We start from the raw sequence: 25,260 nt of genomic DNA, 5'->3' as shown, positions 1-25,260 counted from the left end.
ATGCTCCTTAGAGGCAAGGATTGTGAAACTGCATCTTACATACTTTGGACATGTTGTCAGGAGGGATCAGTCTCTGGAGAAGAACATCATGCTTGGTAAAGTAGAGGGTCAGCAGGAAAGAGGAAAACCCTCAATGAGATGGACTGACACAGTGGCTGCAACTATGGGCTCAAGCATAAGAATGATTGTGAGCATGGTGGAGGACCAGGCAGAGTTTCCTTCTGTTGTACATAGTGTTGCAGATTCAGAGACCACTTGATAGCACCTAACAACAACTTTTTGTGGGCATAGAATTCTCAGTTTCATGGAGCATTTAATCCCATAAGTATAGGTTTTGTACTGGCATCAAGTAACACCATGGAGCAGAAAAAGCTATAATTAACTTTTTTAAAGCAAAGGAAATGACTAAGTCAGTGACAGAATTTAAGATGCAAATCAGGAGTTTGTAACTTTCCAACTGTATCCTTATATGTCTTCCCTTTTAAAAGAAACCTCCTTTATCCCATAGTAGAATTTTCCTTATTGCTATCCAAACATTCTAGCCAAAAGACAACTACTGTATTTTCATGCAAATAACACGTACCTTGTATGTTTGTTTGCCATCCATGCCCTGCCCTGTGAAGTGAGTGCGTTATGCTAAGTTTTTGACAGCAACGTGAAAATAAATTGGCATAGTGACACTTTTGAAAATATCTCACAGGGGAGGGTACTGTTGGCAAACAAATGTAGAAGGTACACATTATTTGTACAAAATATAACATATGACATAGCAAAGAGTACAAATTGTAAAGCATCAAAATAATATACCAAAAAAATCATAAGGAACCCAATAAATTACAAAAACCCTGAAGAATTTTGAACAAGGAGCTATCATTATGATTTTGTCATGTTATCTCTAGTTTTCCACCAAGAAAACAATGGAACAAAGTTGCCCAAAGTCATTCTATCAAAGCTAGTAGGATCTTCAGTCTCATATGCTTAGGGGAAGGTCTTCCTGTTCATAAACAAATTATCCAGTCTTTGAGAAAGATGATTGACACCAGGATATGTAATCAATGGTAACACACATGGTTTTGTTTTTGTTTTGTTTCTGTGAGTTTTTTTGGAAAAATTAATACTTGACAGAGCTATTTCCTGTATCACATTATAAAGAGAAGAGAAGCTGTATTTATTTTCTGAATGGTATAGGATATTTACTTTTAAAAATACCAAGTTTAGTCATTGCGTTTTCTGAGGTTAATTGATTTTTACCTCTTTGTCGATGGTAAAACTCGTTACAATTGGGTTGAAGGGGTAGGTGAAGAACTTAAGTGAGAAGAAAACATCCAGAGAAATCTGTCACTGAGTAGTAAATGGCGACCCCTTTATACCTGGAAAATAATCAGCCCATCGGTAATGTTCTATGGAAACAGAAATCAGCTCCTTCTTTCTGTAAGATAATTTAATGATTATTTTAAAAATGCATGCCACGAAGTCTACTTTGAATGAGTCTTCCTATATGCTTTAAAAGTACACATTTACTAAAAATTACGCTAAATGATGACATTTCACATTTTAAAGAATAATCCTTTCCCTCCAAATGTTATCACTGCTAAGCACAAAACTAAAAATTATATATAATTTGTAACTTTCCAAGTTATATCATTAAAAAAAAAATAGAGGCAGTTACATCTTAGTATGTCAGAACTATTAAGTATGTATAACTATCTTCAGATACTTTTCAAAAATAACTTGAAGAACAAAGTCAATAAAATTGAGCTTTATTTAAACAGCAAGTGCCTTTCATCTTCTATATGGTTATAGCCTGTAAAAAAAAACAACCAAACCCAGTGCCGTTGAGTCGATTCTGACTCACAGCTACCCTATAGGCCAGAGTTGAACTGCCCCATAGAGCTTCCAAGGAGGGCCTGGTGGATTCGAACTGCCGACCCTTTGGTTAGCAGCCGTAGCACTTAACCACTACACCACCACCTATAGCCTGTATGAAACATTAAAACACTTATTCTGTTGCTTACTAGGGGAAAATATCTATGGATATGTATTGCAGAATAGAGTGTTCTTACTCTATTTTTAAATGTTCTTACACATTTTTAACCTGATTAACAACATTAATAATCAGAACTATAGTGCAATTTAGAAGCCTGTAAGACTCAGGCTTTGGAGACAGACGCACAGCTCATATCCCTGGACAATCAGTCTCTCTGAATGCCTGTCATATTATCTGTTGAAGAGGAAGAATCACACTTCTGATGCAGGACAGCTGTGAGTATTGAAGATATTGCGTGCAGACATTTTCTTCAAGGTCTGGCATAGAGTATGTGCTCATAAATGTACTATTAATATTTAAACTCTAACGTACTTATGAAAATTAATACTGATAACCTGAAATTGATACCAAAGTATCCTGAAAGCATAGTTTTATAAATACAATTGTCAAGCCGAAGTCAAATAAAATTTAGCTAATTAAACAGGAAATTTCTATGAAATTGTTTTAAAACCATTTGAAGGTTAAATAAAGCTTTCAAACGGTACATGGCATATAGCATGACAGGCAAATTGGTGTATTTTGGAGTATGACTCAGAAATGCTCTAGTTTTATTTCTATAAAGAATGATGTCAAATAGGACCAATCCACGTGCCTGTAGGCTGGTATTGGACCTAATTTTAAAAATAGAAGTGTCCCAACCAATCTATTATGTTGGCAACAGATCTAAAGACTATAGGCTGATAGTCAAAAAGATTTGACAAAATGGAGACAAGAAAGACAGATTTACCTTCACCACAGTGGCCAAGATAAAACTTTCATTCAGTTAGTGCTGCAAAGAAATGACATTTAGATTTTAACTTTTTGATATATAATTCACAAAGGAAATTTGTTCTCACTTTAAAAATAACTCTTCAAATATAAGACAAAAGAATAAATGATTTTACACTAGAAAAATATTTGAGATTTTTCTGACAATGCATTCTGGCATGAGAAAAAAAATAAAAGAAAAACAAACTGTCCTCTAGAGTTATCCTAACAATACTCTTGCGTTATTTCTATTAAAGGCTCAATTAACTGTGTAGTGTCTATATCTAGAGATCTCAGGAAACTAAAGAAACATATATTCTTTTTTAAAGTAAATTTTTTTGAGGTATAATACACACTAAAAGGGTACAAATCGTTAAGAGTGTTGTTGTTATTAGGTGCCATCCAGTTGGTTTTGACTCATAGCAACCTTGTGTACAACAGAACCAAACACTGCCTGGTCCTATTCTACCCTCACAATCATTGTTATATTTGAGCCCATTGATGCAGCCACTGTGTCAATCCATCTTACCAAGGCCCTTCCTCTTGTTCGCTGACCCTCCGCTTTAACCAAGCATGATGTCCTTCTACAGGGACTGCTCCCTCCTGATACCAGCTCTAAAGTAACTGAGATGAAGTGTCACCATCCTAGCTTCCAAGGAGAACTCTGTCTGTACTTCGTCCAAGACAGATTTTTTCATTCTTCTGGCAGTCCATAGTATATCAATATGCTTCGCCAACACCATAATTCGAAGCTATCAATTCTTCTTAAAACCAAAAAAAAAAAAAAAAAACCCATTGCTATAGAGTTGATTCTGACTCATAGAGACTCTATAGGACAGAGCAGAACTGCCCCACAGAGTTTCCAAGGAGCACCAGGTGGATTTAAACTCCTGATCTTTTGGTTTAACAGCAGTAGCTCTTAATCACTATGCCACCAGGGTTTCCTCAGTTCTTCTTAGGTCTTCTTTATCCATTGTCCAGCTTTCACATCGTTATGAGGCAACTGAAAATAAGATGGTTTGGGTCAGGCACACCTTAGTCCTTAAAGTGACATCTTTGCTTTTTAACACTTTAAAGAGGTCTTTTGCAGTAGATTTTTCCAGTGCCATATATGGTTTGATTTCTTGACTGCTGTTTCCATGGGCATTGAGTGTGGATCCAAATAAAATGAAATCCTTGACAACTTCAACGTTTTCTTCATTTATCATGACTTTATTTATTTATTTATTTATTTTACTTATTTTCTGGGTTACTTATTGGTCCAGTTGTGAGGATTTTTTGTTTTCTTTAAGTTGAGGTGAAATCCATACTGACGACTGTAGTCTTTGATCTTCAGCAGTGTGTAGAGTTCTCTTCGCTTTCAGGAGGAAAGTTTGTCATTTGCATGTCACAGGTTGCTAATGAGTCTTCCTACAATTCTGATGCCCGATACTTCTTCACAGAGTTATACGGCACAGAGACTGAATAAGTATGGTGAAAGGATACAGTGCTCACACACACCTTTCCTGACTTTAAACCACATGATATCCCCTTGTTCTGTTCTCTCTTCAAATGACTGCCTCATGGTAATGTACAGATTCCCCATGAGCACAATTAAGTGTTCAAGAATGCCATTCTTTACAATGTTATCCACAGTTTGTTATGATCCACACAGTGAATGTCTTTGCATAGTCAATGAAACACAGGTAAATATCTTTCTGGTATTCCCTGCTTTCACCTAAGAGCCATCTGACATCAGCAATGATAATCCTTCATTCCATCTCCTTGACTTTCTGCCAATTCCCTGTTGATATACTACTGCAACAGCTTTTGAATGATCTTCAGCAAAATTTTACTTGCATATGATATTAATGGCATTGTTTGATAATTTCCGTATTTTGTTGGATCACCTTTCTTTGCAATGGACACAAATATGCATCTTTTTCAATTGGTTTTCTTCCAAATATCTTGGCATAGACAAGTGAACATCTCTAGTGCTGCATTCACTTGTTGAAACATTTCATTTGGTGTTCTGTCAGTTCCTGGAGCCTTGTTTTTTGCTAATGCCTTGAGTGCAGCTTGGACTTCTTCCCTCAATACCATTAGTTCTTGATCATATGCTGCTTCCTGAAATGGCTGAATGTCGACAAATTCTTTTTGGTACAGTGACTCTGTGTGTTCCTTCCATCTACATTGGATGCTTCTTGAGTTGTTCAATATTTTACTCATAGAATTCTTCAATGGCAGACTTGAAATTTTTCTTTAGTTCTTTCAGCTTGAGAAGTGCCAAGTATGTCCTTCCCTTTTTGTTTTCTGACTACAGGTCTTTGCACATTTCATCATAGTAGTTTACTTTCTCTTCTAGAGCTGCCCTTTAAAATCTTCTGTTCATCTCTTTTACATCATCATTTCTTCCACTCACTTTAGGGTCTCTACATTCAAGAGCAAGTTGCAAAGATTCTTCTGATAACTATTTTATCTTTCTTTCCTGTCTGTCTTAGGCTGGGTTCTCAAGAGAAGGAAAACCAGTGAAGCATACATACATATGTACATACATAGAGAGAGAGAAAGATTTATATTGAGGAAATGATTCACGTGATTGTAGAGGCTATCACGTCTCAAGTCCCTGGGGCAGATGTTAGGCTGGAGGCATCTCCTGACTTACATAGCTGCAGGGGCTGATGAACCCAAGATCACCAGGTCAGACGGCAGGTGGCTGCTGGCTCATGGGCTGCAGAGGCTGACTAATCCAAAATCAGCATGTAAGTTCACTGGCTTAAGTCCCAAGTACCAGAGTTCAGATGAGGACGATCAGAATACCGGATGCAGAACAGAGCAAAAGCCAGAGATCTTTGCCAGAAAATCCATATATGTTGGATATAGGCCATACCCTCAAGAAATCTCCCTTTCAAGTGATTGCTGCTGATAGCAGATCCCATCATGGAGGAGATTGCATCAGTACGTAACTGCCAAGCTACATCATAATTGCCAAACCACTGAGAATCAGGCCCAGCCAAGATGATGCACAACCTTATCCATGACAGGCTACCACTTGTCAACTTGGCTCCTGGACATATCTCCTTAAGCCATACATAATCTCTTAAAAATGACAATTATAAAGTCATATTTGTGCCTAATATGATAGAACTAACACATGTGCAACTGAAAAATCACTAGCCCTATTTATGTCTTGTAGTTTATAAGTGAAGAAAACAAAAATATTTAATGCACACATACAAGGAGGAAATGCTCATGACATTACAGTCCTCATATCTGCAACTGGTCATGTGATTATAGCTGGTACTAGAGTTACAGTCTTCCACTTCCCATTCTGTTTTCCGTTTACCCTCAGAAAGAAGACCAGCTGATCGTGGCTCTTTGCTTGGTAGGTGACCTAAATCTTCATTCCTGAAGGGCATGGGCCATTGACAGTCATGTCAGAATTGGGTTGCTATCGTTTTCCAGTGACTTTAATCACAGAGCATGGTAGTACTAAGAGACAGCCTGAGGGATCCCCTGCATTCCAGACTTACTCTTCTTTACAACTCCATTATGGAATATTAATCCAATTTCCCCCTGGTACTCAGGATCAATGACACCAGATAATATAGTAACTCCATCCTTTGCCTATTAATCCAGAGGCATAAGGAGTGCAAGATGTCTGGGTAGCATTCTTAACTTCCAGTTCAGTGGAATCAGTGCTATGTAACCAGTTGGAAGTACTCTTCCCTTTCAAACTAAGACACCTGGATCAGCAGAGCATAGAGTAGCAGAGACAGGAGTCAAAAATTTTTTAGTGGATCACTAGAGGTAAGAGTGAGCAGTGCCACTCTCATTTCCACCCCTTGATTCCTGGACCAATGAATCCTAGATATGAGAGAAACAACACAATATATTGGACACTGATTTAAAGCATGTACAGCCTTCAGGAGAATATTTCCCCAACTCTGCAAGGTATTGCTACCTATCAGGCACCATAGTTGTGTCTTTAGGCCATTCCATCATTCCATCAAGACAGCTACTTCAAGATGATGGGAAACAAGATAAGACCAGTGAATTCCATGATCATGGGCCCATTGCCACACTTCATTTGTTGTGAAGTGAGTCCCTTAATCCAAGGTGATACTGTGTGGGATAACATGATGGTAGATTAAGCACTCTGTAAGTTCATGGATGGCACTTTTGGCTGAAGCATGGCATGCAGAAAAGGCAAATCTATATGCAGAGTAAAAGTGTCTGCTCCAGTAAGGACATAATGCTGCCCTTTCCATGATGGAAGTGGTCCAATGTAATCAGCCTGCCATCAGGTTGATGACTGATCTCCTCAAGGAATAGTGTCATATGGGGGACTCACCATTGGTCTCTGCTGCTGGCAGATTGGGCACTCAGCAGTGGCAATAGCCAAGTTTGCCTTGGTGGTGGAAGTCCGTGTTGCTGAGCCCATGCATAACTTCCATTCCTGCCATCCTGGCCACTTTGTTCATGAGCCCATTGACCAATGACAGGAATGGCTAGGGAAACATGATGACTGCTTTCCACAAAACACGTCATTCTATCCACTTAATTGTTAAAATCTTCCTCTACTGACATCACCCTTTGGTGAACATTCACATGAGATACAAATATCTTCACTTCTGTGGCTCATACAGAAAGGTCTATCCACATACCTCTTCCCCATACCTCCTTATCTCCAATTTTCCAATCATGTTCCTTCCAAGTTCCTGACCATCCAGTCAAACCATTGGCCACAACTCATGATTCAGTATAAAATCTCTCATCTGGCCATTTCTCTTTCCAAGAAAAGTAAACAACCAGGTGCGCTGCTTGAACTTCTGCCCATTAGGAGAAATTCGCTTCACCACTGTCCTTCAGGAAGATCCCAGAACGGGGCTGTAGTGCTGTGGCTGTCCACTTCCGAGTGGTGCTTGCATATCGTGCAGAACCATCTATAAGCCAGGCACAAGTTTTCTCTTCCTCAGTCAACTGATCATAAAGAACTCCACATGAGACCACAGGTGCAGACTGGAAGATGGAAGATAATGTGATGGGAGTATAGACCATGGGCATTTAGGACACTCTCTCATGCAATTTACTTGTGCATTCAGGTCCTGCTCAGGCTTGATCTTGTATATACCACTTCCATATAATGACAGAGTGCTGCTGTGCATGTCCGAGTTTATGGTTCTATGGGTCAGACAATACCCAGTTCATGATGGGCAGCTCTGGCCACTTGATGACTTGGTGGCCCATGGTTAAGTGTTTAGTCTCTACTAAGACCCAGGAACAAGCCAAAATCTGTTTCTCAAAGGAAGAAGGATGGCACTTTGCTTCAAAATCCTAAGAGTCTTGGCTGTGATCCATCAAGAGAGGCCAGCCGAAGGTTCAAACAATATCGCTATTTGCCACCGACAATTCAAGCACCATTGGATTACGTGGATCATATGGCCCAAGTAGCAAAGCTTCTTGTACAGCAGCCTGAACCTGTTGCGAGACTTCTCTCATTCTGGGCCCCACTCAAACCGAGCAGCTTTTCGAGTCACTTGATAAATAGGCTGAAGTAGCTCACCGAAAGGAGGGATGTGCTGTCTCTGAAATCCAGAGGCTCACTAGGCATTGTGCCTCCTTTTCAGGTGTGGAAGGAGCCAGATGCAATAACTTATCCTTCACTCTAGAAGGAATATCTCGACATGCTTCACCCCACTGGACCCCTATAAATTTCATGAAGGAGGAAGGCACCTCAATTTCTGTCAGATTAATCCCCCACTCTCTGGTACACAAATGTCTTACCACTAAGTCTAGGATCATTGACACTTCGTCCTTACTAGGTCCAATCAGCATAATGCCATCAGTGTAAGGGCGAGTGTGACATCTTGTGAAAGGGAAAGGCGTCTTGTGAAAGGGAAAGGCGATCAAGGTTCCTGTGGACTAAATTATGACATAGGGCTGGAGAGTTGATATATCACTAAGGTGGGACACTGAATGTGTGTTGCTGGCCTTTCTAGCTAAAGGCAAATTGCTTCTTGTGGTCCTTTGAAACAGGTGTAGAGAAAAAGGCAACAGCCAGATCAATAACAGCATACCAGGTGCCAGGAAAATGAAATGAAACTACATCTGGAAGAGCAGCTGCAATTGGAGTCAACACCTCGTTAAGTTTTCAATAATCCACTGTCATTCTCCAAGATCCACCTGTTTTTCGTACAGGCCAAATAGGCAAGTTGAATGGAGAGGTGGGGGAAATCACCATCCCTGCATCCTTCAAGTCCTTGATGGTGGTGGTGATCTCTGTCATTCCTCCATGAATGTGTTATTACTTTTGGTTTATGAGTTTCCTATCTAGGAGTTGTTCCAATGGCTTCTACTTAGCCTTTCCTACCATAATACCCTTTATTCCACATATCAGAGAACCATGTGTGCGTTCTGCCAATTGCTGAGTATGTCTACTAAAATTATGCATTCTAGAACTGGGAAAATCACTACAGGATAGGCTTGAGGACCCAGTGGACCCACTGTGAGATGAACATAAGCTACCAAGCCATTAATAACCTGACCTCCATACACCCCCACTCTGACTGGAGTGCCACAGTGACGTTTTAGATCTCCAGGAATTAGTGTCAGTTCAAAGCCACTATCCAGTAATCCCTGAAAATTCTGATTCAATCCTTTTCTCCAGGGAACAGTCGCTCTCTTAAAATGCCTTAGATCCTTTTGAGGAAGGGTGCTCCCAATTTATACTCTTTGAGGAAGGTAAAGAGTATAAATTTTTGACAGTGTAGTAGGGTCCTTCCTCAAGGCTACCCAGCCCTCCCTTCATTCAAGGGGTTGTGAGTTAGTAAACTCGCTCAAGTCTGGGAGTTGACTAAGGGGCCGTGACTCTATTCTGGCAATTTGAGTTAGGCTGCTGTTCACTTGACCTAGAATTCTTCTACTTGTACGGGTCAAGTAAAATATTTAGTAGATTTCCCATCTATTTCATTCCTAGAGACACCATGACTAAGCAGCAAATTCTCTAAGTCCATATGAGTCAGACTATTCTTATTACTGCTTTGACTCTGCTGTCCATTATGGTAACCACACCCACCTTGTCTTTGTTGATTCAGTGCTGCCACTTGGCTCTTACCACCGAGGTTTCCAATCAGTCCCATTGTAGTCAGGTATCTTAGATGAGTTAAGACACTGCCAAATCTACTTACATAAAATAGCAATCACAGCAGTCTTCAAGGATACTGGGGTGACCTTCACAAATTTGTTCCTCATCACTGTGGTACAAAGCGTGTCTTCTGGGCACTCCATGTGTGGATCTGTGGGTCTAACCTGGTGAATCTACTCTAACATGCTAATTCTCTAAGCCTTTGGGTTCCTTCTTCTGCAGTATACCAAGGCAGGTCTGGTACTTCAAATTGATATAGGCCCCTGTATAATCCGTGCTTTAGCAAATCAGCCAGATAAACTCTTACATCCTTTCCAAACCCCTCAAGCTGAAATATTGAATGAAGAATCTGTGCTTAATGGGCCCATATCAACAAACTCAGACTGATCCAACTTTACTTTCCTTGCACCATTATCCCACACCCTTAATAGCCATTCCCACACATATTCCCCCGATTTCTGTTTGTACATATTAGAAAAGTCAAACAGTTCTTTTGGATTGTAGCATACTTCCTCCTGGAGCACATTTTATACTTCATCTTTCAGGATCCCTGGGACTTTAGTCTAGTCGTAGGTCTAGAAGCCAAAATGAGTGCATGGGGATGTATTTCGATAACATTCAGCAATGTCTTGTAAGGCATCTGCCTCAGGTGATGCCCCAGACAATGATTCAGACCCTATAGATATCAGATATCCCTGATATCTCAGACAAAGGCCCTTCAGACCCAGCTGGGTTAATTGCATCAGATGGGGGTAGAGGTACTAATGGTTTTTTTGGCAAGATTGATTCAACAAATTAGGGGCTCATTATCCCCAGCTTCCTGATTATCTGCCCATATGTCTGCATTCCAAGTTTCAGGATCCCATTTCTCCCTTATCAATACCCTCACTTTAACTTCAGACACCACTTGATGTTGGAAATTCAATTGGTGTTATAATTTAGTCACTTTTAAGATAAGACTTTGAATTCGGTTTTCGGCACTGTCAGCTCTGTTGCTACAAGAAATAAGACTCTTTTCAGGGCACAAGTGGCAACTTTAAGGTCATTTATGTGGTGCTTGAGATTTGACTCTGAATCCTTGAGCTCATCTCTTTCTTTCACCACTTCATCTAGTGAAAGTAAGACTAACCAGTGTCAGCTTCCTTATGCTTCTTATTCTGACAGAATTATAGAAAAGCATCAAACATGTGATCACTGAGTCTCGTCTCTCACCAATATTTGATCTATTGATGTTGACATTTTGCATATTTCTATTGCCACCTCGATGCCATGGATTAGCAGTGCTCTTTTTACTACTGGAAGAAGAGTCATTAATATCTTTAAAAGTAACCAAACTTCAGAACCAATTTAGAAAACTCATTCTCAAAATTTGTTTCTCTTGAACACCTTCTGGGACCAATGTCTTAGGCTGGGTTCTCTAGAGAAGCAAAACTAGTGGTCGTAGAGGCTGACAAGACCCAAGTCCGTGGATGAGGAGTCAGACTGGAGACTTCTCCTAACTCATATAGCTGAAGGGGCTGACAAACTCAAGGTCATCAGGTAAGACTGAACAGGCTGCTGGCTCACGGATATAGAGGCTGACAAATCCAAGACTGGAAGGTAAGATGGCAGGCTGCTGGCTCAAGTCCCAAGAACTGGAATTCAGGTGATAACTAGCCAAATGCAGAATTTAGAGAAGAGCAAAAGCCAGCAAGCTTTGCCAGAAAGTCCATATATATCGTATGTAGGCCATGCCTCTAAGGAAACTCCCTTTCAACTGATTGGCTGTTCATAGCAGATCTTATCATGGAGGAGATCACATTATATCAGATCTCATCAAGGAGGTGGCTACAACATTACACAACAGCCAAACTACATCATGACTGTCAAACCACTGAGAATCACAGCCCAGCCAAGATGACACACAACCTTAACCATCACACTGTCTTTCTAATGGCCTTTTGCTTTCTTCACGTATGATTTCATTGATATCATTCCACAACTCATCTGTGACCATTAGTGTTCAGTGTATCAAATCTATGCTTGAGATGGTCTCCAAACTCAGAGGGGATATACTCAAGGTCATACTTTGGCTCTCAGGGCTTGTTTTAATTTTCTTAACTTCAACTTAAGCTTGCACACAAGCAATTGAGGATCTATTTTGTAGTCAACCCCTGGCCCTGTTCTGACTGATGATATTGAGCTTTTCCATCATCTCTTTCCACAGATGTAGTCAATTTGATTCTTGTGTAATCCATCCAGTAAGGCCCATGTGTATAGCTGCCTTTTATGTTGTTGAAAATATTTTTGCAATGAGTAAGTCTTTGGTCTTGCAAAATTCTATCATGAGATCTCTGGCATCGTTTCTGTCACCAAGGCCATATTTTCCAACTACCAGTTCTTCCTATTTGTTTCCAGCTTTTGCATTCCAATCACCAGGAATTATCAATGCATCTTGATTACATGTTTGATCAATTTTAGACTGCAGAAGTTGGTAAAAATCTTCAATTTCTTCATCTTTGTCATCAGTAGGTGGTGTGTAAATTTAAAGTCTTATTAACTGGTCTTCCTTGCAGGCATTATGAATATTATATCCAGTCACTGACAGCATTGTGCTTTAGGATAGATCTTGAAATATTCTTTTTGACTCTAAATGTGACACCATTCCTCTTCAGTTTATCATTCTCAGCATAGTAGATCATAAGATTGTCTGATTCAAAATGGCCAATACCAGTCCATTTCAGCTTACTGATGCTTAGGATATCAATCTTTATGCATTCCATTTCATTTTTGAAGATTTCCGATTTTACTAGATTCATGCTTTGTACATTCTACGTTCTGATTATTAATGGATGTTTGCACCTATTTCTTCTTTACTAGACCCAAATAAAGAGCTGTAACAGGTCAAGGGCTGTAACACTGAAGACAGAAAGAAAGATGGTGGGCTTGCTGGCCCACGGAGAAAGAACTAGGCAACCCTAGGCAGGAGGTAGGTAATGAAACTGAGCTCCTAGAAAGGGAAAGCAGGTGCAGTCCAGGCCTGTGCAGGAGGCATCAAAGCACAGTAGATTGCACAGCTCCTGAAAGCTGTAACACTTCCCCAGCAGGACAGAGGTCAGAGCATGGCCCGTACAAGGATTGCGCATCCCCTGCTCCTGCCCCGGGCAGTGTGGGCAGATTGTGTAGGATCCCCAAACAGTGAGGCAGGAGCCAGAGGCAGTGTTGATGTAAACACAGCATCTGACCCGACCCACGGCACACACGGCAACCTAAGACTGGACCTGGGTAATTTGCCAGGGAAGCGTAAGCAGTTTTCCCTTTGAGACTTAAGAGGGTCCTCTCCTACAAAGTGAACTATGTGTAGAATGACCGGACTGGTTCACCGTAAGTAATCTGTTCCTACTATTTACTGTGTGTGTTTTCTATAAGTAATAATAATGGCTTTCACTTTACTAATACTGTGTAAGTGTCTCTAGAGGCTGTTTCTATCATACTAAATGAATGTAGCACTCACAGAGTGGGTGAAGTGCACATTCCTAGCAGTTTCATTATCACTTGGAAGTCTGAGGTACAGTCTGTCTGAGTATGCAACAGATAAATAGGCAAACAGGAATAGGTGACCCTGCTGGCATTTGAAACACCAGTGACATATATTCCAGCATCACAGCAACATGCAAGCCACGAGAGCAGGACAAACTGACAGAAAGCCTACATTAACTCACATAAATACTTACAAATTTCATGCCTGCAACCAATATGAATTTAAAGGTCTTTAGCGATTCTATGGACACATAGCAACCCTATAGGATGGAGTAGAACTGCCCCTCGGAGTTCCCAAGGAGCACCTGGTGGATTTGAACTGCCAACCTCTTGGTTAGCAGCTGTAGCACTTAACCACTACGTCGCTATAGGGTCGCTATGAGTCAGAATCGACTCGACGGCCGTAGGTTTGGTTTTTGTTTAGCGATCCTACCAACAGCTTTGAAGCTAGAACTTCCCTGAATAGTGTAAATCACCTAACAAAAACTTTTTTTCTAAACAAAGATCCTTAAGACAAAGTTCTACTTTCTCTTTCCACCCTGTAACCACTTACACAAAGCCAATGCCCATTAAAAGTTTGGTCATTTAAATTGAATTTCATCATTTCAACAAATAAAAATGGAAACTATTATAGAATGAATCAATTACATTAATGACAAAAATACCTCCAGTCCCAGAGGAAATATAAAAATTCTTAATCAAAATTATACTCAGCATACAAATATCCCTTTTCCTATTGGTTTAAAACCAGTAGACCTTTATTTCTTTCTTCACAATAGTTTAAGAATGTAGTGAAAGCTGTGGAATTTCTCCCCAGAAATATTCTTGATTCACCAATTTTTTGTGATCCTATCCAGGATTCTGTGAAGTTCCCATGAGCCTCATAGTAAGAAACTCTCTTCTAAACAAGTACTGACATCAAACATTTATAATGTGCTACTTGTGCTCTGTACTATACATTCCCAATGGTTGCAATTTTGCCCTTAAGGGGGCAACAATTACTTCTGGGGAAGTAAAAAAAACTTACTATTTTATGTATAACGGGCAGATACACATACAGTATATATGTGGTCTTAAATATTCATGGAAGGGTGTTAATTAGGAAAAAAATGTCTGAAAACATTCCTTGTCGTTGTTACATGCCATTGAGTCAATTCCGACTCATAGAGACCCTATATGGCAGAGTAGAACTGCCTCATAGGGTTTTCTAGGCTTTAATCTTTATGGAGGAGCCCTGGTGGTGCAGTAGTTAAGGTACTCAGCTACTAACCCAAAAGTCAATGGTTTGAGCCCACCAGCCACCTCACGGGAGAGAGTTGTGGCAGTTTGTTTCCATAAACATTTCAATCTTGGAAATCCTATGGACAATTCCACTCTGTCCTGTAGGGTTGCTATGAGTCAGAATTGATTAGATCACCAGGTATTTTCTCCTGAGGAACTTCTGGGTGGTTTCAAGCCACCAATCTTTAGGTTAGCAGCTGAGTGCGTAAACAAAAGACTCATTAGGAAGATAGGAATTGAAAATAGGCTGAGAAACACTGCTTTAAAGCAATTTGTATTCACAAAACTTTAGCATTACCGTGTCCAAGAGCTTAGAGTGCAAAGAGCACACAAGAGGAATTTTTGGATATGTTCTTCATTTCACCAATGGCTCCTATGTCATTTTCCATCTGATTTTACACTTATACACAGACCAGCTTCTCATTCCATAGGAACTACATCAGAAATGAAAAGTTCAAAAGGACTACTTAAAAACCACTACCTAGCCAAAGAAAGGACAGATTCTCATGCCACCACCTGCCTATTTTGAATTAAAATAGGCCTTAGAATTACTTCCTGACACTAAAGTCAGAATTATGGATGGAAATCTCAAATTATCCTCACACCTCATATGCATTTGAAAGCTGAACAATGAATGGGGAGGATGAAGAAGAATGGACGCCTTTTAATTGTGATGGTGGCAAAGAATATTGAATATACCATGGACAGCCAAAGAACCAACAAGTCTGTCTTGGAAGAAGTACAACCAGAGTGCTCCTTAGAAGCAAGGATGATGAGACTTCGTCTCCCATATTTTGGATATGTTATCAGGAGGGATCAGTCCCTGGAGAAGACAGAGTCAGGGAAAAAGAGGAAGATCCTCAACAAGATGGATTGACTCAGTGGCTACAACAATGGGCTCAAGCATAACAACAACCATGAGGATGGCGCAGGACTGGGCAGTGTTTCATTCTGTTGTACACAGGGTTGCTATGAGTTGGAACTGACTCAACAGCACCAGACAACAAACAATAACAACATAGATATGAGAGTCTTAATGACTGCTCCTAGGCAATTTGGCCCTTTCAAAAAGAAGGTGCTATTTAAGGTAAATCAAATTAAAGTTACAAAATATTAAATGACGTAAAATCAGATTACCATAGTTTTTTTCATTTTTTTAAGCCAGTCCACATAGATAAGATTTTCACCAAGTATAATGGTGCTTTTTTAACAAGCAAATGTCTAAAAGAACAAAATCCATTTGGTCTGAGTTGCTGACTCACCAGAAATTTCACCATGTCCAATGGTAGGGAAAAAAAAATAGTTATTTTTAAATTATTTTATCCACAAGAGAAATGAATCATCATGATACCTGCTTCTTTAGCCACTTGGGTGTGAATCCCCCTACAGTCAGTTCTATCTCATTTGAAAGGTGCTTTAAATGTTAAAAGATGCAGGAAGCATCAAAAGAAGAAAGAAGGAATATACACAGCCACTGTACTAAAAACAATCGGTTAACTTTCCACCATTTCAGGAGGCAGCATATGATCAGGAACCAATGGTACTGAAGCAAGAGGTCCAAGCTGCACTAAAGGCATTGGTAAAAAATAAGGCTCCAGGAATTGATGGAATACCAGTTGAGATGTTTCAACAATCGGATGCAGAGCTGGAAGTGCTCACTCGTCTATGCCAAAAAATTTGGAAGACAGCTACCTGGACAACTGACTGAAAGAGATACATATTTATGCCTATTCCCAAGAAAGGTGATCCAACAGAATGTGGAAATTATCAAACAATATCATTAATATCACCAAAACCAAAAACCAAATCCACTGCTGTCGAGTCGATTCCAACTCGTAGAGACCCTGTAGGACAGAGTAGAACTGCCTCATCGAGTTTTCCAAGGAGCACCTGGCAGATTCAAACTGCTGACCTCTTGATTAGCAGCTGTAGCACTTACCCACTATGCCACCAGGGTTTCCATGCAAGTATATTTTGCTGAAGGTCATTTAAAAGCAGCTGCAGCAGTGTATTCACAGGGAAGTGCCAGAAATTCAAGCTGGATTGAAGAGGGCATGGAACCAGGGATATCATTGCTGATGTTGGATGGATCTTGGCTAAAAGCAGAGAATGCCAGAAAGAAGTTTACCTGTGGTTTATTGACTATGCAAAGGAATATGGCTATGTGGATCATAAGAAATTCTGGATAACATTGTGAAGAATGGAACTCCAGAACTCTTAATTATGTTCATGTGGAACCTGTACATAGACAATGAGGCAGTCGTTCGGACAGAACAAAGGGATACTGCGTGGTTTAAAAAAAGGAAAGGTGTGCATCAGGGTTGTATCCTTTCACCATACTTTCTCTCAGAATCATAGAGTACAGGGCTCTGGTCCTGACCCTGTAATTAAGTCATATTAATAGTAATAGATAAATTCAAATCATATAGGCTATCACCTCCAACCCCTGTTAATGTAGGCTGTGGCCACATGCAAAGTGTCCCTCATATACTGCTGTGAGTCCCAGCAGATGTGTTGCAGGTGGTCAAGAATAGACCCACTGCTACTGGGATAGTCTCTCTCAAAATACTACCGTGCTTTGTTGTAAAGTGGGAAGAATGCTTTTTTCCCCCCTTTTATTAACAGCATTTACAAGCATTGCTGCTTATGTTTCAGGCCTTACTAAGGTTTTAAGGAAACCACTTTTACAGTCATTATTCACAGCTCCCTTGATATCCTCTGGACTTGGATATGAGGTCAACGCAATCAGAAGGCAAAACAAATCCCAGGGACAAATCCTCTCTTCCTTGGAGCGATTCCCCCTTCTGATAATGCAGAAACAGGTTCCTTATTTGTCTGTTCTGGCTCTGCCATTCATAAGTCCCCTCTCTTTATTTTACCTGTCCAACCATCCCATCCTCCCTTCCTCTCTTTCTTTCTTACAAATAAATGCCTATTGAGAAACTTCTGTGAGCCAGGAACAATGTCAGGCAGTGGGGTCTCAGCATGGGACTCTAGAGACTTCTTGGGAAGTCACTGAGTTTCCTCACTTCCTTCCACCAATTGTTCAGACCTGTCTGAGTCTTTGTGTTTAATTTGCGATCCCTGCTTTAGCAGAGATAATGATGTTAGTCTGGCAAACTTTGATTTTGTAAGATCATCTCTCTTAATCATCTCTAAGAAAATATATTATCTTTATTTCAAAGATTTCCAGTCAGCTGCTGATTAGGATGAAGATTTTTTTTTTTTCTTTAGGTAAATCAACAATCTGAAAAATATTCATTTATCAAGTAATATTTGTAGTTGATTAATTCTGCTCTAGATAAAAATGTCATGCGGTAAAATATTTTGTTTTTTTAGAATATATCAACAAATTCCTCAAAATAGACAAAGTGAAGCATCCTAATACTAGGTAAAAAAAAAAAAAAGTAGTAGAAGAGAAAAAGAAGTAATATTTGTCGCAATCCTAAGGAAAAGTGAAACAATTGGGTACTGAATCTTAGAGGCAGAAAAATAATCAAAATGAAAGCTGTTGAAACTTAAGCAGGAAGTAAAATTAATATCCTCTGTTCTTTGGTGTACCTAATGCTTAGAAGACCACTATACTTAAAATTACATGTTCTTCTCAAAGAATTCATTTTTGCTTCTGTAAAATATTTCTAAATACTATCTTCTTGGTGCCATTTGAAAGAATGTTTCGTAAGTCACAGGAGAAAAATCAACTTCCCCAAATTACTTTACTTCTTTTACTATAAGCAGGTAAGTTTTTATCCTTTACTGAAAAGGTAAAGTTCATATCATGTAAGCCCTCAACTGAAAAAATAATAATAACAAAAACCTTCATAATTCCAATTCTGTTTCTGAAAAAAAAAAAAAAAAGTATTCCTTCAGGCCAGAGCTGCACAAATGGTCTCCAAATAATTGTAAACTCTGCTTTCTCTGTGATCTGCTCTGTTGATTGCCTTTTATGCTTATATCTTCAAACTGTCTTTTTCTTTATCGCTCCTTTCAAACATGCTAGTATAATTTTCTCAGGCTGCTAATTCAAGACTGTGAGTGTATGTGTATGCGTGTGTGTGTGTATGTACCCATATGCATATACACATATACATACATACACACACAGATTTTACAATTTCTTAACCTTCAAGTCCACATTCTGCATACCCAAAAAACTTAATCTAGTTATTTATTAGTAAATCACATCATTTTAAGGACTAAGTCAATACAAAATCAGCTCTTCCCTCATGTCTCTTTTCGCAGGATAGAATGAAATATGTCAGAAGTTTATTTTCAAGCATAGCATTGTGCAGTCAGGGAAGCGGGTTATCTGGTCAGTGGTTGTTGGCTTCTGTCCACTTAGTCATAACTTGTAACTGATATACAGTTCGTCCTAGTCCTAAACTATGCTCATGCCTCCAAAGGTGCTCCACACAACTTTTCCCAGAGTTGACCTCTTCTCATAGAATCGAGATTCCTTAAGCAACCAACAGTTCTCTCTTTAACTGTCTTTCTCTCTCTCTCTTTTCAGCTTCTACAGCCTGTTAGGAAACATGGGGAAAATATAAGTCCTTTCATATAGCTCTGAGGGCACAGGACACCCAGCAGATCTACCTCAGGCCATTTCTGTCCTTGACACTTCAATCAACCCTCCTTCTTCTAACCTCTGATCTTCATAGGCCTGGGTAACTCTCAGGATTACAGATAGGAAGCAGGGCACAAGTTCCATTGGTTCTGGGATCACTGAGTTATTTAAAGAGTTCTGTTGCTCACCCTGTGCTCCCTCTCCTCTGTGGAACTTGGTGCGGGCAAGCCAGCCTTTTCTCGGAAACCCTTTTCTTTTCCCTCTACTCATTTCTCCAATTTAGGTAATTTTCCTGGGGTAGGAAAAAAAAATGCAATTTTGAACTTAAAAGATGATAATTTTACATGTTTATTTTCTGGTTCCTACTCCATTGGGGCAATGAATCTTAAAGGCCAAAAATCTGGGAGAAGAAATAAATCTACAGGAATGAAGCTTACTCTAGCCAGGGCTCATCTATCCTGAGACCAGAAGAACTAGATTGTGCCTGGCTATCACCACTTACTCTTCTGACTAGGGTCACAATAGATGGTCCCGGACAGAGTGGGAGAAAAATTCCTCATCTCTAAACCTCTCAAATTGTGAAGATTAAATGAAAACAAGACTAAATGAGAGGATCAGGTTCAGCTGCTAATAATGGAAAAGCCCCCAAATAACAGTAGTTTGAATAAGATAATTTATTCCATTCTCATGTGAAAGAAATCCAGACTTAGGCAGTTTAAGGCTAGAACAGTGGCTCCATAATTATCAGGGACCCAGACTCCGCCCGTTTCCTCCAATGCCATAGGACATCTCAAGCTCTAAGACAACCACTCCAATCCCAGCCAGCATTGCTTTATCCTAGCAACAGGGGAGAAGAAAGGGAAAGGAGAAGATGACGTCTGCTTTCATTACATCTTATTGAAATAAACTTAGTTACCTAGTCACACAAAACTGCCAACCACCATTGTTTTGCCTAGTATTTCTCAGGCACAAATCAGAAACCAATTCATTATACCCTCAACTGCAGGAAACACATATCAAGCTCTTCAAACAGTCCTGGTAAAGCCACTTTCACTTAATTTGAAGAGGAACAATTAGCCCCCTCCTTTCCCCTTGGTGGGAAAAGTAACTGATAGCATAGATTTTTCCAAACCCTTCCTCCTCCCCAAATCCTGCAGAATTTCCGGCAACTTGACTGTTTTAGATCCTTGATGTAGTTGACTCATCTAACAGGTTCACAGACACCTACTTTGAAATTTCAGCTTGGTGATCTGAGTCACCGCACACTGTAACTTGGGGCTCAGGCAAAACTTCCAATTTAGGATCCTGTCACACTAGTATAAAAGAAAAACTGGCTTTTTGTATCCAGCCATCTCACTACATTTTCTTTTTCGTTCTAGCAGATTTATAGTTGAATTTCCTGATTTTCCTAATATTCAGTACTATCATCTAAAAACAAAACTTTTTTCTTTACTACATTTACTCCACACAGTGTCTTATTCTTTTAGCTAGAACCACCAAAAAATATTGAATGATCATAGTGACTAGAAGAATCCTTGCTTTGTTCTAAATTTCATGGGAATGTCTTTATTATTTCACAGCTTATTTTGCTGTTTGCTGTTGCATTCAGGTAATTATATGATCACATTTTATCACCTTTATTTTTTTTTCCATGAATTAAGTTAAATTTCCTAATGTTGCACCATCCTTATGTAACTGGAATGTGGAAATTTCCCTTATAATAGTCTGCACCCACTTGTTTCCTTTCAAAAGCTGTCTACTGTTCTCTTCTCAACACTCTACTTAAAATGCTCCTTTAAAGGTCGCTGAAATCGTCTGTATTTTGAGATTCTTTTCTTGTCCCCTTCCTCTTTCAAAATATGTGTATATATATATATATATGTACATGTATACACACTCACACACATATATATATTTTTAATTTATGTGCAACACTGGGTATGCTGAGCTCTTTAAAACAGGGACTAACTCAAGTACTTGGTATCTCCAGAAATTATCACAATGCCTGGTATGGAGTAGGTGTTCAAGAAACACCACACTGACTTGTAGGACACTGCTTCTTGAACTTGATGATATTAAACAGATAAGATGCAGCTACAATTATTTGTGTTGTCGTTGTCAGGTGCCATCAAGTCAGTTCCAACTCATAGCGACCCTATGTACAACAGAACGAAACACTGCCCGGTCCTGTGCCATCCTCATAATCTTTCTGTTTGAGCCTGTTGTTGCAGCCACCGTGTCAATTGAAGGTCTCATTGAAGGTCTTCCTTTTTTTTTTTTTTTTTTTTCCTCTGACCCTCTACTTTACCAAGCATGATGTCTTTCTCCAGGGACTGATCCCTCCTGATAACAGGTTCAGAGTATGTGAGATGTAATTTCACCATCCTTGCTGTTAAGGAGAATTCTGGTTATACTTCTTCCAAGACAATTATTTAAGAGTATTTTATTATCACCCCACAAGTTTCCTTAAAAGTGAGACTATTCCACTTATTTTTGTGGCTATTCCTGCACTTAATGCAGTGCTTTGAATAAAATTGACGCGGAATAAATATATATGGAATTGAATTAAATGTATGTATACTTTAGATACAGAGAAGTATGAAGAAAAACTCAAACAGAAATCTACCTACCACCCAGAACAAATACAAAACCTCTATTATATTTGCTTTAATATATTTTTCTCTGTTCTTGAAAGAAATAAAACATTGGGTTTGATGTTTCCTTGGTCCCTTCTCTCTTTCAATTATTCTCCTTCCTTTAGAATCATTCATGCTCATACATTTATTGGGGTCTTTATTATGTTTTATTACTTTTGCAAGTATCTTTATATATTACTGTTTTGGGGCCCTGGTGGTTAGTGGTTAAGAGCTCAGCTGATAACTAAAATGTCAGCAGTTCGAATCCACTAGCCATTCCTTGGAAACCTATGGGGCAGTTATACTCTGTCCTATAGGGTCACTATGAGTTGGAATAGACGGCAATGGTTTTATGTGTGTGTGTGTGTGTCTGTACGTTTTAATTCATATAATAAGTGTGAGACCCTGATTGTTTTCTGAAATATATTTTGATCATTCAAAAAAAAAAAAAAAGGTTTTTAAATTCTCTCCCCACTGTACATAAAAACCTGGTTCATTCATTTTAACTGCTAGATAGGATTCTATCAGATAGGATTTGGGTTATTTCCAGTTTTTATTATTAAAAACAATACTTCTAGAGAAATCCTTGTACAAGCCGCTTTTGTACATATGCAGTAATTTCTCTAGGGGACAGATCTAGGGGCAGAATTATTAGGAAATGCTGTTTGTGCAGTTTCAACTAAGTGTTACCAGATTGTTTTCACAAATGTCTGCACCAATTCACACTCCCACCAAACTCGCGTTTTTACTAGTCTCCTATCATTCTTCTTGTCTGCTGCTCTGTCAGTTTCTGAGTTAGCATCCCCAGCCGTGATTACAGATTTCTTAACTCCTTCTTGCTAATCTGACAAGCTGACTTTAAAATTAAGGAATGTCCTCATTTATAATCCTTTTTTTTTTTTTTTGCCTTTCTATATTTTTATAATACAAATTTTTCTCCCCTCTTTTGTTAGTATTTGTGTACTGTAATTTATTGCCTGTTTTTAAATAAGGATGATTAATTTCTTACATTTATTTTGATTGCTAAGACATTTAGATTTATTTCTATATCTTTCTCTGTTTGTTTTTATTTATTTAATATGATTTTCTTAGTACCTATTTTTTTTTTCCTCCTGCCTTCTGTTGACTTGATTCAAGGTTTTATTCCTGATGTGGAAATTATACATTCTATTTCTATTATTTTACTGGTTTTTCTTTAAATTTTTATCATATATATTTAACTTTATATCATCTTAATGCAGTCTAAATTACTACCTTCTTTCTAAAGATTCAAGAGTATATGGCACATTATTTCCTTCAGATACTGCATTTTATTCATTTTAATTATTATTCAGAATTTACGCTCTATTTTGTTTTTAAGTTCCCGAAAAGTAGTTATCATTAGTATTGTCAGTAACTTTAGTATTTTTTAACAGTTCATTTCATTAATTGCTCTGCTACTATTTCTTCTTGCTTTCTAAATTTTTCTTGTGAACTCAATTATCTTCTTGCTGAAGAACATCCTTGAATATGTCTTTCAGTGAGGGTCTATAGTTTAGTGATTTATTTTTCCTTTTGTGTTTAAAAATACCTATGACTTAAACCCTTTGTCATGGATTGAATTATGTCCCCCCAAAAACGTGTGTATTAATTCATTTTGTGATTGTAATTTTATGTTAAAGGGGGTTAGGTTGGGATTTTAACACCCTCACCAGGTCACATCCTTGAGCCAATATAAAGGGAGCTTCCCTGGGGTGTGACCTGCACCACCTTTTCTCTCTCAGGAGATAAAAGGAAAGGGAAGTAAGCAGAGAGTTGGGGACCTCATACCACCAAGAAAGCAGCACCAGGAACAGAGTGCATCCTTTGGACCTGTGGTTCCTGCACTGAGATGCTCCCAAACTAAGGGAAGACTGATGACAAGGACCTTCCTCCAGAGCCAACAGAGACAGAAAGCCGTCACCTGGAGCTGGCACCCTGAATTTGGACATTTTACCTACCAGACTGTGATAGAATAAAATTCTCTTTGTTAAAGCCATCCACGTGTGGTATTTCTGTTATAGCAGCACTAGGTGACTAAGACACCCTTACTTTTGAATAATAGTTTAGCTAGGTATAGAATTATATTGCCCAGCAATTCAACAGTATTATCTTATTGTATTCATGTATCTATTGCTGCTAATGAGAACTCTTATATCAATACAATTATTTTTCTTTGTAAATAATCTCAAATTTATCTCTAGTATCTTCACCCCTTCCTTCTCATCTTTGATAGTCTGTGGTTTCAGAACACTATGTCCAGTTAAAGGATTGTTTTATCTTTCTGGGGAGTTGATATGCTTTCTTCCAATCTGAGAATTCAGGTTTCTCTTCAAATCTGAAAATTTTTTCATCAATATTTTTTAGAATATTATCTCTTGTCAATTCTTTCTCACAGAACTTGATATAGAGGAATAATGGAAAGTAGAGTCCCTCTCCTTTCTTCTGGATGATTCCCTTATATTTATTTCATATTTTATTAGTGTTTTCTTCAATTATGTATTGTCTAACCCTCAAAAGGTTTTTATTTCCTTGTGTGTAGGTATGTGTGATTTCTGGCATCATTACTGTTTGTTTGTTCGCACATTTCTCTTTTTAGTGGATTCAGAGATTAAAGGCCTGTGGCCCTGACAACACTCTATGATCACTGGCATTAGACTGCCAATTATCTTTTAAAAACAAATCCTTCACATATCTCTGCCCCCTAGAGTAGTTTATATTCAACTCACTTCTTTAGCTATAAGTTCCCTCCACATTCCTGCCACCTGGTACCTTTGAGTTTAACCAACTTTAAAATTATAATTATATTTTATTCAACCTTTCTGTATATTTTGTGGGTGGAAGAATAAGGACATATCTTGCTATCTTTGTCAGCTAAATTTACCAGAACTTTCCCTATGCATTTCAAAATTATTTTTTCTATCAGTCATCTATACTCTCTATGGAGACACATTATTAATGTATATAGTTGGTATATAGCTTGGGTATAGGGATATAACATAAAGCCTAGGAACCATTTTTTTGCCATGACAACATTAAGTATATCAAGCTTTACCTCTTGAGCTTAAACAATAAAATAACCTAACCAGATTAGTACAAAATTTTATGATGTCAATGTCCACCAATAATCAAAAATTTAAGAGTATTGCTTTTTTAACATTTCTCTTATTCAATATTTTATTTAGGTGGGCCTGTTACTACGTAAATTCTATAATTACTTAATCCAAGTCTTCATTTTCTTAGAGTCACCATTTTGATGGAGTAAGAAACAATTGTAGTATGTACTAAGATCAGATGGACTCTTTCATTAAATAAACAAACC

General features: G+C 38.6%; 1 pseudogene; it reads right to left on the bottom strand.

Moving 5' to 3' along the window:
• Positions 1-6,505: 6,505 nt before the first annotated feature.
• On the bottom strand, positions 6,506-18,864 carry LOC126066488 (uncharacterized; annotated as a pseudogene).
• Between the last annotated feature and the right edge of the window lie 6,396 nt (positions 18,865-25,260).

The sequence above is a fragment of the Elephas maximus genome, chromosome 2 (genome assembly GCF_024166365.1).
Source record: "Elephas maximus indicus isolate mEleMax1 chromosome 2, mEleMax1 primary haplotype, whole genome shotgun sequence".
Taxonomy (NCBI): Eukaryota; Metazoa; Chordata; class Mammalia; order Proboscidea; family Elephantidae; genus Elephas; species Elephas maximus.
Note: the sequence above shows the minus strand (reverse complement) of the source record. Positions and strands in the feature narration are given on the sequence as shown.